This window comes from Calliphora vicina, chromosome 5, assembly GCF_958450345.1.
Source record: "Calliphora vicina chromosome 5, idCalVici1.1, whole genome shotgun sequence".
Classification (NCBI taxonomy): Eukaryota; Metazoa; Arthropoda; class Insecta; order Diptera; family Calliphoridae; genus Calliphora; species Calliphora vicina.
The window spans coordinates 70,166,112-70,180,485 of NC_088784.1; the positions used below are offsets into that span (position 1 = coordinate 70,166,112).

The 14,374-nt window shown below is 31.8% G+C and overlaps 1 protein-coding gene across 1 annotated transcript in view; it reads left to right on the plus strand.

The window, feature by feature from the left end:
* The window catches only part of Camta (Calmodulin-binding transcription activator), a 211,387-nt gene that overhangs the window by 60,209 nt on the left and 136,804 nt on the right, over window positions 1-14,374 (plus strand). The window lies entirely within an intron of this gene.

Consider the following 14,374-nt stretch of genomic DNA (forward strand, 5'->3'; position numbering starts at 1 on the left):
ACACTGAAATTAATTTGCAAATAATGCAAATTTAAAATATTTTTTAAAACTTAAGTAGTGAAGTTAGAAGGATACAATTTCGGCTAATCTAAAAGGATATTAAAGGATAAAAATTTGAAAGCACATTTTTGACATTTTTTTATCCTAACAGGTTAAAATAAAAATAACACGAAATATTTCACAAGTCTTATTGATTACACTAGTTTACAAGGTTTTTGCTCATGAATTGAAACATATGGGGATGTATGTATTTAGGTCTTCCAACTTCGGAAAAAATATTTTAAAAAATCCTGGACGTCAAACTTTTGAGATATTTATTAAAAACTAAACATATAAAAATGTACATTAAATTAGGACAAAAAAATTAAAAGTGAAGTGTTTTAGTCTTTTTTTATAATTATTTTCATTTGTCTCCCTCACGACACTCCAACAGTAGTCTCCTAGCATATTCTGGTTCCAAAAACCTTGATAATTAACATCGAAAAACTTCAAATCTTGATGGGAATGCTCTCCATGTTCGTCACTCAGTGTCCGAGGTTTTCCGGGAAAAAATCCACATGAGAATGTAAATAGTGAATTTTGAGGGACATATTTACGCCCATCAGTTCAAAATTATGTAATAAATTCGCAACAATATCTCTGTAATTTTGACTTTTATTATTCCCCAAATATTCTTGAACAACAGGTTTAAAAGAATTCCATGCTGCTTTTTCAACATCGGTTAATAGACACTCAAATTTGGTATCACCCAAAATTTTTCTTATTTGAGGACCCACAAATATCCCTTCTTTTAATTTAGCCAAAGAAAGACTCGGGAACACACTGCATAAATATTGAAATGCTGGTTTTGTCTTATTTATCTAAAGCTTTTACGAAATTTTTTAAAGTAAATAAGCATTTTGCAGTGTTTGTGTTATAGGAAAACCTCGATTTGACTGAATAATTTTTCCGAAAATAAAACTAAAATGGTCTGGGTTTATTTTACATTTTCTATAAGATATTTTAAAATAATTTTTACTTTAGAGTTTTGTACTTAATAGCGATTTATTAACGTTTATCTACAGGAAAGATGTCCTTTTAAACAGTATTTATTTTTTTCTCGTTAATTTTTGTTGGAATTTGTCCAAAGCTTCTCCAGAGTGTTGAGTACCCAAAAACGATGTAAATACTTAATTACCACAATTAGGTACACTACAGTATGCATTAGTAGTACTCAGGGCAGGTGAAAAATAAAAACCCATGTATCTCAAAATTTTGACGTATATGTGGGAAACAAAAAATGTTCAATTAACTAGCGTCCGTAGCTCTTCTCAAAAATATAAGTTTCATTCCATGAGCAAACAAGAATGTTTGATTTGTAAACTAGTGTTATTTGACACAAAATTTGGCTTAGTAGAATATGCAAAAGTATTTTTTGAAAAATGTGCTCCTTTGAAATTTTGAAGTCCTTTTAAAAGGAAACAGGATCACGAAACAGCATGAACGCAGTTTGGCTGCATTTAACCTCTAGTTTCAGACTTATATCATCTGGTTCGCGTCTAATATTAAGTGTCGTACGGTGTTATACTCTACAACATAGTGTAGTAGTTCTCTATATAATTAGTTTCTTTCTATATATTTCAACGTTAATATTATTTTTATACCAAGATTTATGAAATATTTATGAGCGTTGAAAAAGGTCGATCTTTCTTAGAATTTTCCAGTATTATGTTCAATTAAATTAAACTATCTGTGATGAGTTTAATGTCAACCAAAAATATGTTCTAAAAAAGTGTTTTAATATAAAAATATGCATTTAAAAATAGTTTGTATTTGTATGGATTTCAAAGATTTATTCAAAAATAAATTAAAAACTGAACTCATAATTTAAAGTTGGTATTTATTTAGATTTTAGTGACTTTGGCACTATATGAACATAGTTTGATTCAATTCATGTTATTATTGCAATAAATTAATATGTGTTTACTTATATTATAAAATAAATAAAAGTTTTTATATAAAGATGAATCTCTCTCTACATCAGGATGCATTTAGTGATGCATTTTTAATTAACTATATAATCATTTAACTTACAACCAATATTGTTTTCAAACCGTTGTTTTTTTTTACAAGTTAGGATCCATAATTGGATCCTACTAAACTAAATTATTAATTTGTTAAATTTTTTTTATAGTAATTTCTGGCATATTTGAAATTAAATATTACAATGCAAACATAAAAACTACATAAGAAAAAACATTTATCGGAAAAAATAAAATATGCTTAAAGACCATAATATGCTAAAATATGCACTAACAAGTTGATAGCAAAATTCTTAAAATTATCTGAAACTAACTCTTATGTTTCTATCTGTTGCACCCGATTTTTTTATTTTTATATTTTCTATTACAATGTAGAAAATATCAGTGGTCATTTTTTACCTCGATAGATTCATGTATTTAAATGTTATTGGGAACAAAAAAATGTGTACTTAACACAGCATTACTAAACTATGTAAAAACTTTTTACCGGTTCAAACTATTGTGTTTATTTTCGGACGCATAAGTTAACTGTTCGCATTAACTATTTGTGCCATTTTATTTCTCATATAATTTTAAATCAAAAACTCCCATCTTAGAGACCAGTACTGTTATATACCAATAGATTCGCATTGCTCTTTCAGAATCTATGGTGATATAACAAAATAATCTAAACTCCACAATTAATAGTTATTTTTAAAAAATCAAAGTTCGCATGAAACTCTTAAAAAAAGATTTTTAAATAACCATCATAAAGAAACTCATTTGAGGAGTTTTATTTTTCCCGTCAGAAAATAAAACTCTTTTCGTTTATTTTCTACTTTTGTTTAGTATCTTTCTTTATTGAGTCTATCTGAAATAATGTGTGTAGTAATTCATTTGTTTAAGAAAAAAAAAACAAAAAACAATTTAATAATAGGAATCAAATAACAAAATAAAATTCCACTCATTTTTATTTTAATGACAATTTATTCAATTGCAATGCAAGGTGCTTTACAAATTGTAATGATCTGACCAGCGGAAATCTTTAGGTGTCAATTTACATATTTTTCTTTATTTTCTGACCGGAACTCCTCAAATGAGTTTTATTTTTTGACGGGAAAAATAAAACTCATCAAATGTCTTATTTCTCTGACGAGAAAAATAACTCCTCAAATGTTTTTTTTTATGAGTTTCATGCGAACTTTTATTTTTACGTTGAATAATATATGGATTTTTATTTTTAAAGTCACAAAATAACAGTTATAAAATAACTTTTTTGATATCACTTATAACCGTTACTTTTCCCCGTTTTAATTGTTTTTAAACCTCGGACGGACGAACATATTGTTCTATTTTTTTTGTTGGATTTTGGGCATTTTAAATATTTGAAGAAACTCTAGGTGTTATCGTACCTTTAGCAGTTGAAAAGACAGACAGACAGATGGAAAATGGGATTTTATAATTACACATAATATTTCGATGTATCTTCTGTTGATGTTGGGAAGAATCTAATTATTGATAATAACACTAAGATATATCGGTCATTTGCTGCAAAGTTGTCATATCGAGCCCTTAGTGTCAAATAGAAAATGAATTGTTTAAAAATAATAACTAAGTCCAAAGTTATATGCATATGAATTTAAAAAAATTTAAAAATTTTTCGCTTTTTTTTTAGAAAAAATAAATTTTTTTCTTTTTAAGTTATCGCAAAAACTTTCTAAGAGGATGTATAAGGAATTTATACTTTCTGAAAGCTTAGTTTTCATAAAATATTTTTAAGGAAAACTAATTTCAAAATTGTTGTTACCGAGGGGACCAGGTTCTTTTCAAAAGACACCTATTTTTTATGTAAAATAAAACTTTAGGGCAAAAATTCTCAAATCGCATATTCGATATCAAAATATAGCGATTTTAGGTGGCTCAATATGTTTTTAATTATTTTGTAAAGGGTCCCGATAACCCCGACCCTGGTGTGGATATTATAGCTAAAAAAACTAAAGATTCCCATTTTTGTAATTTTTCAACACATTTTTTTGGGAATTGCGGGATTGCTGATAATAAATTTAAAAATTTGTTTTTATTTTTCCATTTTAAATAGAAAAATCTACATAACTGTTAAATTTCATGTAAAAATAAAAAAATCTTTTTGTCATATTTTTCAATAAAGTATTCCATGAATTTTTAATTGTCAAAAGTTATAAATATTTTTGAAAAATAGACAAATAGCTTGAACGAAATTATATTATATCGCATCATAATATTTTTAATTCTATGTATAAATTTCAAAATAATCAAAAAAACTTCTCCTTTAAAATTTGTGTTTTGTCGCTTACGATAATTTGACGCTAAGGGCTCGATATTGTTATTCACTCTATAGTTTTATTTGAATAATATCTTTAGCTTTTCTAAAGCCTTTTGGAATTAACTTATCACCCAATAACAAATTTCAGTTAATTTATACTAAACAATTAAATTAGCATCCCAAAAAATATATTTTTTATGAAAAAAACATGAAATTGCATATTTAGTCGATCAGTTATCTACCATAGTATCTACACAATAGATAAATACACATAGATCAGGAAACTCTGCAGTCAAATACCTAACTGAGTTGTCCTAAAACCTAAGTGTTTAGAATTGAGTAATTTTTATATATGAATTTTTTTCTAGTTTCCGCTCTATGTGTATTTCTCTATGGTTTAAACTACTAGGCTTTTAAACTCAATGCATTGGCTACTTATACTTTAAAATTATAACTTAATCTTTAAAAAAATCAATCTTTGAAATTTAAAGTTGTTTATAATATACATAGATATTTATATGTTTATCTACTTAGTTACAAATTAACCATTTCAAGAGACTCTTGGCCTGTGTTTCATGTAACTTTTCCAGTTGTTTTAATTTTTATTTAATTAATATTTAAGTCTACGACTACATGTGTATATATGTGTATTTTAAATGTCTACATTTATAAATTTATTTAAGTATGTGTTTGTAGCTGTTGTTTATTTTTTTTTTCATATTCAATGTCTAGAAATTTTAATTTTTCTGTGTTTAAAGACGATGTGTTTTGTGAGTGTGTATTTACTATTGTTTATGAGTGTATAAATGTGTAATGTTTGTATATTATTTATAAATAAGTTTAAAAACTAAAATAATATCATATTATACTTAAATGTGTTTTAAATGTTTTACTATTATTTTATTATACTACTTATAAATTTTATTAAATTAAAATATATGTATATTTACAATTAGTGGAGCCCCCCGTTTCTAAGGGACAGAAAAATACTCGCGATATTTCCAAAATTAGAATCTTGTTTATTTTAACTTTTAAAATTTTTCCAAAATTTTGGATTTTTTTTTTTTTTTTAAATTAAAGTTGTTAAAATAAATGATTTTTTAAATCTTAATTTAAATTATTATAAATTAAAACTATCTTTGTAAATATTTAGTTTGTAATTTACGGTGAATTTATATATTTATTATAAGAAAAATAAAATACATATTTAAACAACAAACGATTACACAGTGCAACAGTGCAAAAAATACACGGTCAAGGCAGCATAGGTTCGACTCTACTAGCAAATGGTAGTAAAAACCTGTAATTAGTTTGGCGATTTTGGTGACCAATTTTTTTGTATGGGTCTGCAAAAATTCTGAAAATCAGTGGGACCTCAAAAAAAGGTGTAATCAGTTTTTGGCCAACAGCGAAAAACCGCATAACTATATATGGCAATAATACTGTCATATATTATTACCATATATGTATGTATAGTTAAGCGGAATTAGCTGTTGACCAAAAACTGAAGACACCTTTTTTTGAGGGTCCACTGATTTTCAGAATTTTTGGAGGCCCATAAAAAAAAATTGGTCACTAAAATCGCCAAACTAAGTACACAGTTTTACTACCCTTTGGTCATACAATCGAATCTAAACAGTTCATTCCTTGAGTTTTTCCAAAAGTCTTCATTTGTTGCACAGTATTATAAGTGGTTTGAAATGTTGTCAAGTGATTTTTAATATAAAATTTAATAAGAATACATGTATGTCTACTCTATTTGTATTACTGTATTGTTAGTATACAAAAGATTAATATTATGGGCTATAGCTAGAATCAAGTTTAAAACAGCTTCAAAGTGAAATCTTAATTTGTTGCTAATCGAAAGCTGCAAAACATCATTTACCTTGACCAAAAGGCACCTTATTTAATCTGAAATACGATTAAATTAAATATATTTTGGTTAATCACCTGGAATATTTATTTATTGAACCAAACAAAGCACTGGATTAGTTTTAATCATTTGATGGACTACAAATTCGGTTGACACAACGAATGTTTTCTACTGTATAGCAAAAAAGATTTTATGGCAATCGGTAATGATTATACAAACTTAATAATGTATAACGAAATTGTATTTAGGATACTATAAATTTAGTCGAATTTCTATGTTTAGAATTGTAAAAACATAATCGTAATTGAAATATGATTCCATTTCAGAACTTGGCGCAATAAACAAAACTCTGATACTCATTCACTACGCAAAAAGGTGAGATCTTCATGTGTCAAAGTACTAAAAGCTCTATATGATCAACGCCTTCGTACTAAAGTTCCTACTGCTCCCCGGGGTGGTAAAAGCCTTTGGTCATTCGTTAAAGAAGCAAAGGATAATGCTAGTTCCTCTTTTTCGACTCTTTTAAAGGATGACCAAACATTCACTGACCCTGTTGATAAAGCTAAGCTTTTAGCTAAATTATTCGCAAGTAATTCTCACTTGGCGGGAAGTGATCAACCTCTGTCCGAACTTGAAAGAGTATTAGTGATTATGCCAAGTATATTCTTTCGAGGTTTTATCGGATCTCAATGTAAATAAGTCTACAGAAACAGATGGCATACCAGCGCTGGCCTTGAAACAGTGCTCTTCGACGTTAGCTCGTCCATTAGTTAATCATTTCATCTCATCATACCAGACCGGCGTATGTTGGAAGGTTGCTAATGTCAGGCCAATTCCTAAAAAGGTAGAGGCTAATAACCCTGAAAATTACCGTCCAGCAGCAAGAGTCAGCGTGACTAATGGCATAGACTTGTTGTAATCTTAAGTGTTCTACTTCTTTTAGTAACTTCTCGTGTTTGTCTCGGTCCTTTTCCCGTTCAATATGTGCTATTTCCAGTTCGCAACGTTTTTTCTCTTGGTTGGCCAGCAATTTAGCCACTTCTCCCTTGGACAGTTCGAGTTGCAAAGATGTTTCGTGGAGTTTAGATTCCATGGTGCCAATTTCATTTTCGTTTTTCTCATACTTGTCCTTGCACTTTTCAAATATTCTGATTTGCATCGTATTGTCTCGAGTTTTATAAGGGTTTTGTCCAGCTTCTCTCGGAGACGCTCGTTTTCTTCCTTAAGACGACGAGATTCCCGTCCAAATGTATCGGTATCTACCAGTTTTCTAAGTTCTGTCTGGCTCTTTTCATAGCGAAAGTTGTGGTAAACCACCATCTGGTTAAATATTTGGAGTTCAAAAATTTACTTAACTACCGTCAGTATAGCTTCCGTAGTTTTGACGAAAGTAAATTGATGGCGTTCGATAGAGTGTGTCATGGTGCACTTTTATCAAAACTTATTGCTTTTGGTTTCGGTATTAACTTCTATCGATTTATATCGAGCTTTCTCAGAGATTGTTATAGATCGGATATCATCAAATGATTTCAAGATAAGGCAAGGCTCCATTCTTTCTCCTACTCTATTCCTTATTATTCTAACCGACCTGCTACGTCAAATTTCAACATTCATATTCATTCTGTTATAATCGAAACCTGTCGGAGATTGGGGTTATGAGGCAAAAGTTGAATGATTCCCTTAATCGGGAAACGCTCGCAAGACTCAGTGTTGCATGTTGACATAAAAACGAACGACAGACCCTATGGAGTGGAGAAATATTCAAACCTGTCAAAACGCAGCCTTAAGGACCGTCACAGGTTGCCTTCAAATTACTTCCGAACACCACATTCACGAGGAAATTAATGTTCTACCGGTCAAGGAATACAACGTCATGTTGACGCAATAGAGGAGTCATCCAAACTTCAGCATCACCCAGTTGGAGTCTCCTCCGAGGCATGTCAGACAGGACCTACGGAAATACGAGGAGAGCATACAGAGGTATGTGCAGGATCCATTTGATCGCATTTCGATTATGATAGCCTTGAACGACATTCATAGAGACTGCATCAATTCCGCGGTAGCAGGATAACGTATGAATGTCGTACTTGGAGATCGCACACCACCGACAGCAAGCGCCGAGAAGATTCTGCCGTGTAAAACAAGAGTCGTTCTGATACAACTTGGATCAGGATGGAGCAACAGGCTTAATGCCTTTTGGTTCCGCATTGACCGTGCCGTCCTCTTACATCCAGCATATGGTCAGGGTCCTCACGATAACCTCCACATATTCAACTGTTCAGCCAACCCTACTTCAGTAAGTCCTATCGATTTATGGACTCATCCTTTTGAAGTAGCACATTTTTTTGGACTTGAAAAACATGCAGAAACTCCTGCTTCAAATTATATTTTGAAGCTTCTTGACCGCGTACAGGAGATGGCGACAGTAAGGTATCCAACTATATTGATTCGCTGGAGCACCGACGCAATGTCGGTGCTGCAATGTCACTGTTCGGTACTACAATGGAATGTGTTCTGATGAAATTAGGGAACTTGTTCCTGATATCCGCAGATTTTTATGTAATACACATTTTTCATCAAGAACACATTACTTTGCGGTTAATCGTTCTTTAGCCACACTTTACGTAAGTGGAACAAAATTTCCACTGAAATCCTTCCTGTAATTTTCAATGTAGGAATGTTCAAATCGAATGTCTACAAACACTATTCCCTCTTTCCTCCCTCCCATAACCTATTTTCCTAGTTCCAACACAATGCTTTGCATGAGTAGGGGTCATCCCTAGAGAGCTGGTTCAAGATGAAAATAAAATTGCTGGTCACGCGGGAATTCTGGGCCTACTGACTCCGATCGTAAACCAACTATATAACTCCATATACAGATTTTTGATTTCAAGGTCTTAATTTCCTCCAGGAGTGAGTGGTGTAGGGTAATCTTGTGTACTAATATGACACCAATATATATACAGGCGGTTCTTAATTGAGCTGTGGGGTTGGTCCTGGTATATTATGTGACGAACTTGGGATAGGTATCTCAAACCGTCTTCATCTTCATTAGTCAGGCAATGTAAGAATGCTTTGGCAAGGATAGGTCGTGTATCTGTCATTACTTTAGTTTGGTTCATTGAGCATAAAGACGACTATGGCAATGAACAGGCAGACGAGTTAGACAGAATGTGATCTGCTTTGGATATCTCCAATGCGGTTTCAGTAGCAATTCCGCTGGGGACTATTAAAAGTAGTATCTTTCTTACAAGGGCTGAGAACAGGTTTCGGAACTTAGTGGTCAAGCTAATGTGGTCCTCTATTAACGAAAAACCAACTATGGGGCTCTCCTTTAACGACTCTCCATATAACGAATTGATTGTGAAAACAGTTTGAGTACCAATCAAATTTTGTTAAAGTACTTGTAACCGACAAAATTCGAATGGCGCCAAAATCGGTTGTGTTTACGAATCAGTTTACTCCGTGTGCTTACTACTTCAATACCTTTTCTATTGTCGTCATTCTCATACCGTTGTAAATTTACAACTGAAATTTTCTTTAACATAAAAATTAAACCAAAAAAATTTGAGTTACATCTCTTACAGATAATGACTTGACAAAAAATAAAACAATTCTATTTTTACTCCATTATCAGTTACAAAACAAACAACAAATCAGTAGCCTTTTTGTTACTAAAACCACAATTAAAAAAACTTTAAATGTAAAACAAATTATTATTAACTTAATAACAAAGTAAATATTTATTAAACTCACAAATAAACAAACCAAGAATGGACTGACTGAGAGATGGATGGATGGGTTGGCATTTACAACAAACGTCAACAAAAACAACAAACAATTGTAGAAAAATAAATAAAATTTTACAACAACTTACCTTCACAACAAGACGTCTGTCTAGTCAGACGTTGGTGGCATAAACTATTTATATGCATACTTACATACAGAGTAGATCTAGATATATTTACTCGTATGTATATTTATTTACTTATTTACTACATGTGTCATTCATTCATTTGAGGCATGTACTTGACTACACTTTACCCTCTTACACTCACTCCCATTTTGCTTGAATGTAGAACAAATTAAACAAAAACAAAATTAAATTCTTAATACGAAATTTTGTTTTTGTTTACGAAAAGAACAACAAAATTGAGGAAAAATTTTTTTTTGACAATTAATTTTTTTTCTAAAAAAATAGCTGATAAGATTTTGCAAGATTTCTTTGGTAAATATTGGAAGAAAAAAAATTAAGAAAAATTTGAAAACTGTTTATCTTGACATTAAAATATTTAAACGATTTCAATGTTTTTTTTTAATTACTTAACATGATTTTATTAGCAAATGTGCACGGGAAATGAAATAAACAAAGTACGAGTAAAAATATCTTTTGAATAAAGTTATTTTTGACAAATTCAATTTGAAAAATTTATTGTAACATATTTAATATTGTAATCATCGAGTAGTTTTAAAGTGGATTTAATATAATATTCGTATGTTAAATCGTATACAAATTGTCAGCTTATACAGTCTATAGATATTAACAACCCCTCACCCGCCTTTGACTACAAATACCATTTCGATAAGTGGATTGCAACGGGAAAGGTTTGAGCGGTCATTAATTCTGAACATTTCGTATCCAGAATCTTTCAATGTATTTCCTCCTTCTTGCGAAGTACAATATAAATACTTTATCGAGATCATTATCCTTCTCCATCAAACGGGTATATTTACACCATTTCAATTGTATTTTAGAAATTTCCAATTAAATTTCAGAGTTTTTTTAATTGGATTTTAAAAATTTCTGAAATACAAATCGAAATTTCTAGAAATTTATGAAATATTGCGTGTATGACTTCAAAATTATTATTTTTTTTTAAATTTTTAGCTTTTATTTTGAAATTTATTCAAAGAATTGGCCATTATTAGCTGTGATATTATCCATTTTTCTTTCTGGCAACATATGGATTCTGAGCCAAAAGAATTGCTCATCTTTTGAGGCCATGAATGAATCAAGACAATTTTGGATACTCTGTGCTTATCTCTGTTATAAAGTGGGTGACTCAAAACTTCCCAACCACTTCTTTATAATAGATAGGAACCTTTTGGTCCCACCAAATACAGAGCATTACCTTAGCACCATGGATATTTGGCTTTGGTGTTTATTCGACTGGTTGGCCGAGCTTCACGTACGATCTCTTACGTTTCGGGGTATTGTAATGGATACAAAATCATATTTCAAGGTCTCTCGGCTTCAATTCGTTTTGAACCCAATTTCCCTGCTTCTGGATGAATCCTGCAGCTCCTGATGGAGTAGTTCTCAATGATTTTGCAAGCTCTTGTTAAGTTTGGCAAAAATCTTCATGAAATAATGCTTCCAAATCTTCAAACTTTTTTGACTGGGCTGGGTGATCTTTGTCTTCCGTGTCAAAATCACCCCCTCTGAGCCGAACAAACTATTTCTCGCACGTTGAAACTGATGGAACATAAGCTTTGGTGAGCATTCGGTGTGCTTCAGCGGCACTTTTTTTCAAATTAAAGAAGTAAAGCAAAATTTCCCACATATGACTGAAATACAAATGGAAGCTTCAGAAATATAATTGGAATATTCTGAAATACAATTCGAAATGGTGTAGTGCATTCAATAATGTAGTGCGAAGACCTCTGTTAACATAATCGAGGTCATTATAGACTAACTTTTGTATAATTTCTAAATAGGACTTTTTCACCACAATGCATTCCGAATACGCAACGGAATGATCAGAGTTCTCTCGACCAAGCAATCCCCGCTGCTACCACAGAAACATTCAAAGACGACCCTATACAGACGATTCTTGTAGGATTAAGAAGATACAGTCTTATTCACCTTTTCCATGTCATTCAGTCTGAAGCTTAACCTACTGTCCCTATACCTTGATCTTTGTACTTCCTTCCAAAGATAACGAGTTCCGTTTTGCTAGTATTTTCGGAAAGTCTTCTATAATATTTAATATTTCTTGTGAATTAGTAGTTTATATTAAAGTTTATACTACAGTATAATGAGAGACAAAACGACGTTGTAATATCTACAACGTTTGGGGTCACGTCAAATAATTCTAATTTCCTTAGGACTACGAAAGTCACAGACTTAGAGCCTGTGATAGTTTGATGCTCCTTAAGAGGAATTTATGCTGATTTGTGAAGTCGGAAGTCACATCCTCTACATATCCATATTAGACCATATTGTTCTGGTATCCATGCAGGTTCCTCTCCCATCTTTACTTGGCAATGTGAAAAAGTTTATGTGAAATTAGTTATTTAACGTTCATGAAATCTTGGATGGTGTCGTCAACGACAAGTGAATCAGCTCCACAGTTTCTGTTTTTCTCCCCGAGTGAATATACACATTTTTTAGAGATGCAACCAAAAGATCCGTAATCCGGTAGCCTGAGAAATGGTCACAAATCGAACTGGTCCTAATGGATAGCAGATGCGATACCTTTAGGTAACTTGATTCGTCGATGAATACTTTAATAAGACTTCCCGGAGGTTGAAGGACTTTGTAATAGTCCGATCTATCCTGTATTTTCATCATAAAACCTATACAAGGTTTTGCGTAATCAATAGAAAGGTCCATATCGACAAGATCTCAGTATCAATGCGGTGTCCCCGTTATTAATTTGTGCAAATTACATAATCGAAACTATTCGTTAGATCTTGCTTTAGTTGTTAATGATCGTCTCCAACGCTAACCACCCCGTGGAATAGGATTGATTTAATAACAAAATTGTATAGCTATTATAGATAGTGAATTTGCAGCTTTAGGATCCAATTTCCAGTATTAGTGGAAGATATTCGGCATTGCTGTATAATGATAGTATCACGTCTTTGATCTTAGGATCACCTGATTGAGTAGTTGATACTATTCTGTTTTTAGTTGGATTAGCTCCCAGTCCAAATCCCTGACACCATTATAATAATAGTTTTAGCATAAATTCCAGTACATCCAAGAGTATTTTTGAGTATAGCGGCCAGCGTCACATCAACTGGGAAAACATTTGTCATGCAACAACTTTTTGCTATCCATGGCTTTATGCAGAGTATTTGGAAATATTCGAGGTGTCTAGAGTAGATTCTATACGATTATAGTTTAGGAGTTTTCCGACAAATGAAATTACTAAAGGTTAAATTTCTTGTTGTCTCATAGTAAAATATATAATTCAGGTTTGACGTTTTTAAAGTCACCCTCTTATAGTGCAGGGATCTTTCTACATGGCTAGCTAAAGAAAATCGTGCAGTTTTGCTAGATATATCCTTCTCGTAGGAATGTTGAGCTTTGGACAGAGTTCCGAGTAATGATCTATTGTGGTCGTCGATGATTCGTTCGAGATGCTTTCACTACTTTAGGATTGAAGATAATCTTACTTGATGTCCATCTAGATGAGACATTCGCGAACAAGAGTCATGCTTTTAATGTAAAGGGTGTTTTTCTTTAAATTCAAATAAAAGTGAGAAAAACTTTTTTAATATCGCTTTTATTAATTTGATAATTTAAAGGCATTAGTGTTTAAATATGTATTTTGACAATAATAGTTCGGCGAATATTCGTTTCAAAGTGCTCGATCCTTATTCGTTCGCCAAATGTGTGCCATCCTGCAGAAACCACATGCCTGGAATACTAATGCCTTCCAATTGAGGCAAGAAAAAGATAGTTAATATGTCTCTATGAGGCTCACCGTTGACTGTAACGTTCTGACCATCGTTTTTCTGGCACCAACCAGTAGTAGTAGTGTTTTATCACTAAACAAACTGTTCAAATGAAAGTCCAGTCCTTGACAGCCTTGAAAATGAGTTTCCTTCAGAACCTGTAGGGTATCTTGACAGTTTGTGGTCCAACAACCAACCATTCTCTGAACGTATGATGGTATTGTTGAACTTGAAGATAAAATGTGAATTCTGAAGTGCTTCTACACCACAACCAAAGCTTCTCCTGAATTGTCTTTTAGGAGTTATTGCATGCATTACGGGATTCACACGATGATTTTTTTTGTGACTTTAAGTCATGATTTTTTGAGTTTGTTTGTGTTTGCGTTTTTCACAATTCCATTAAATTCTCGACTGCAACAATTTCCGGAAATATTAGAAAGTTTTTTAATTCAAAAAACTCTTGACTGAGCATACATTTATATCAGCGAACTGAATGTTAACTGATGCTAAAAA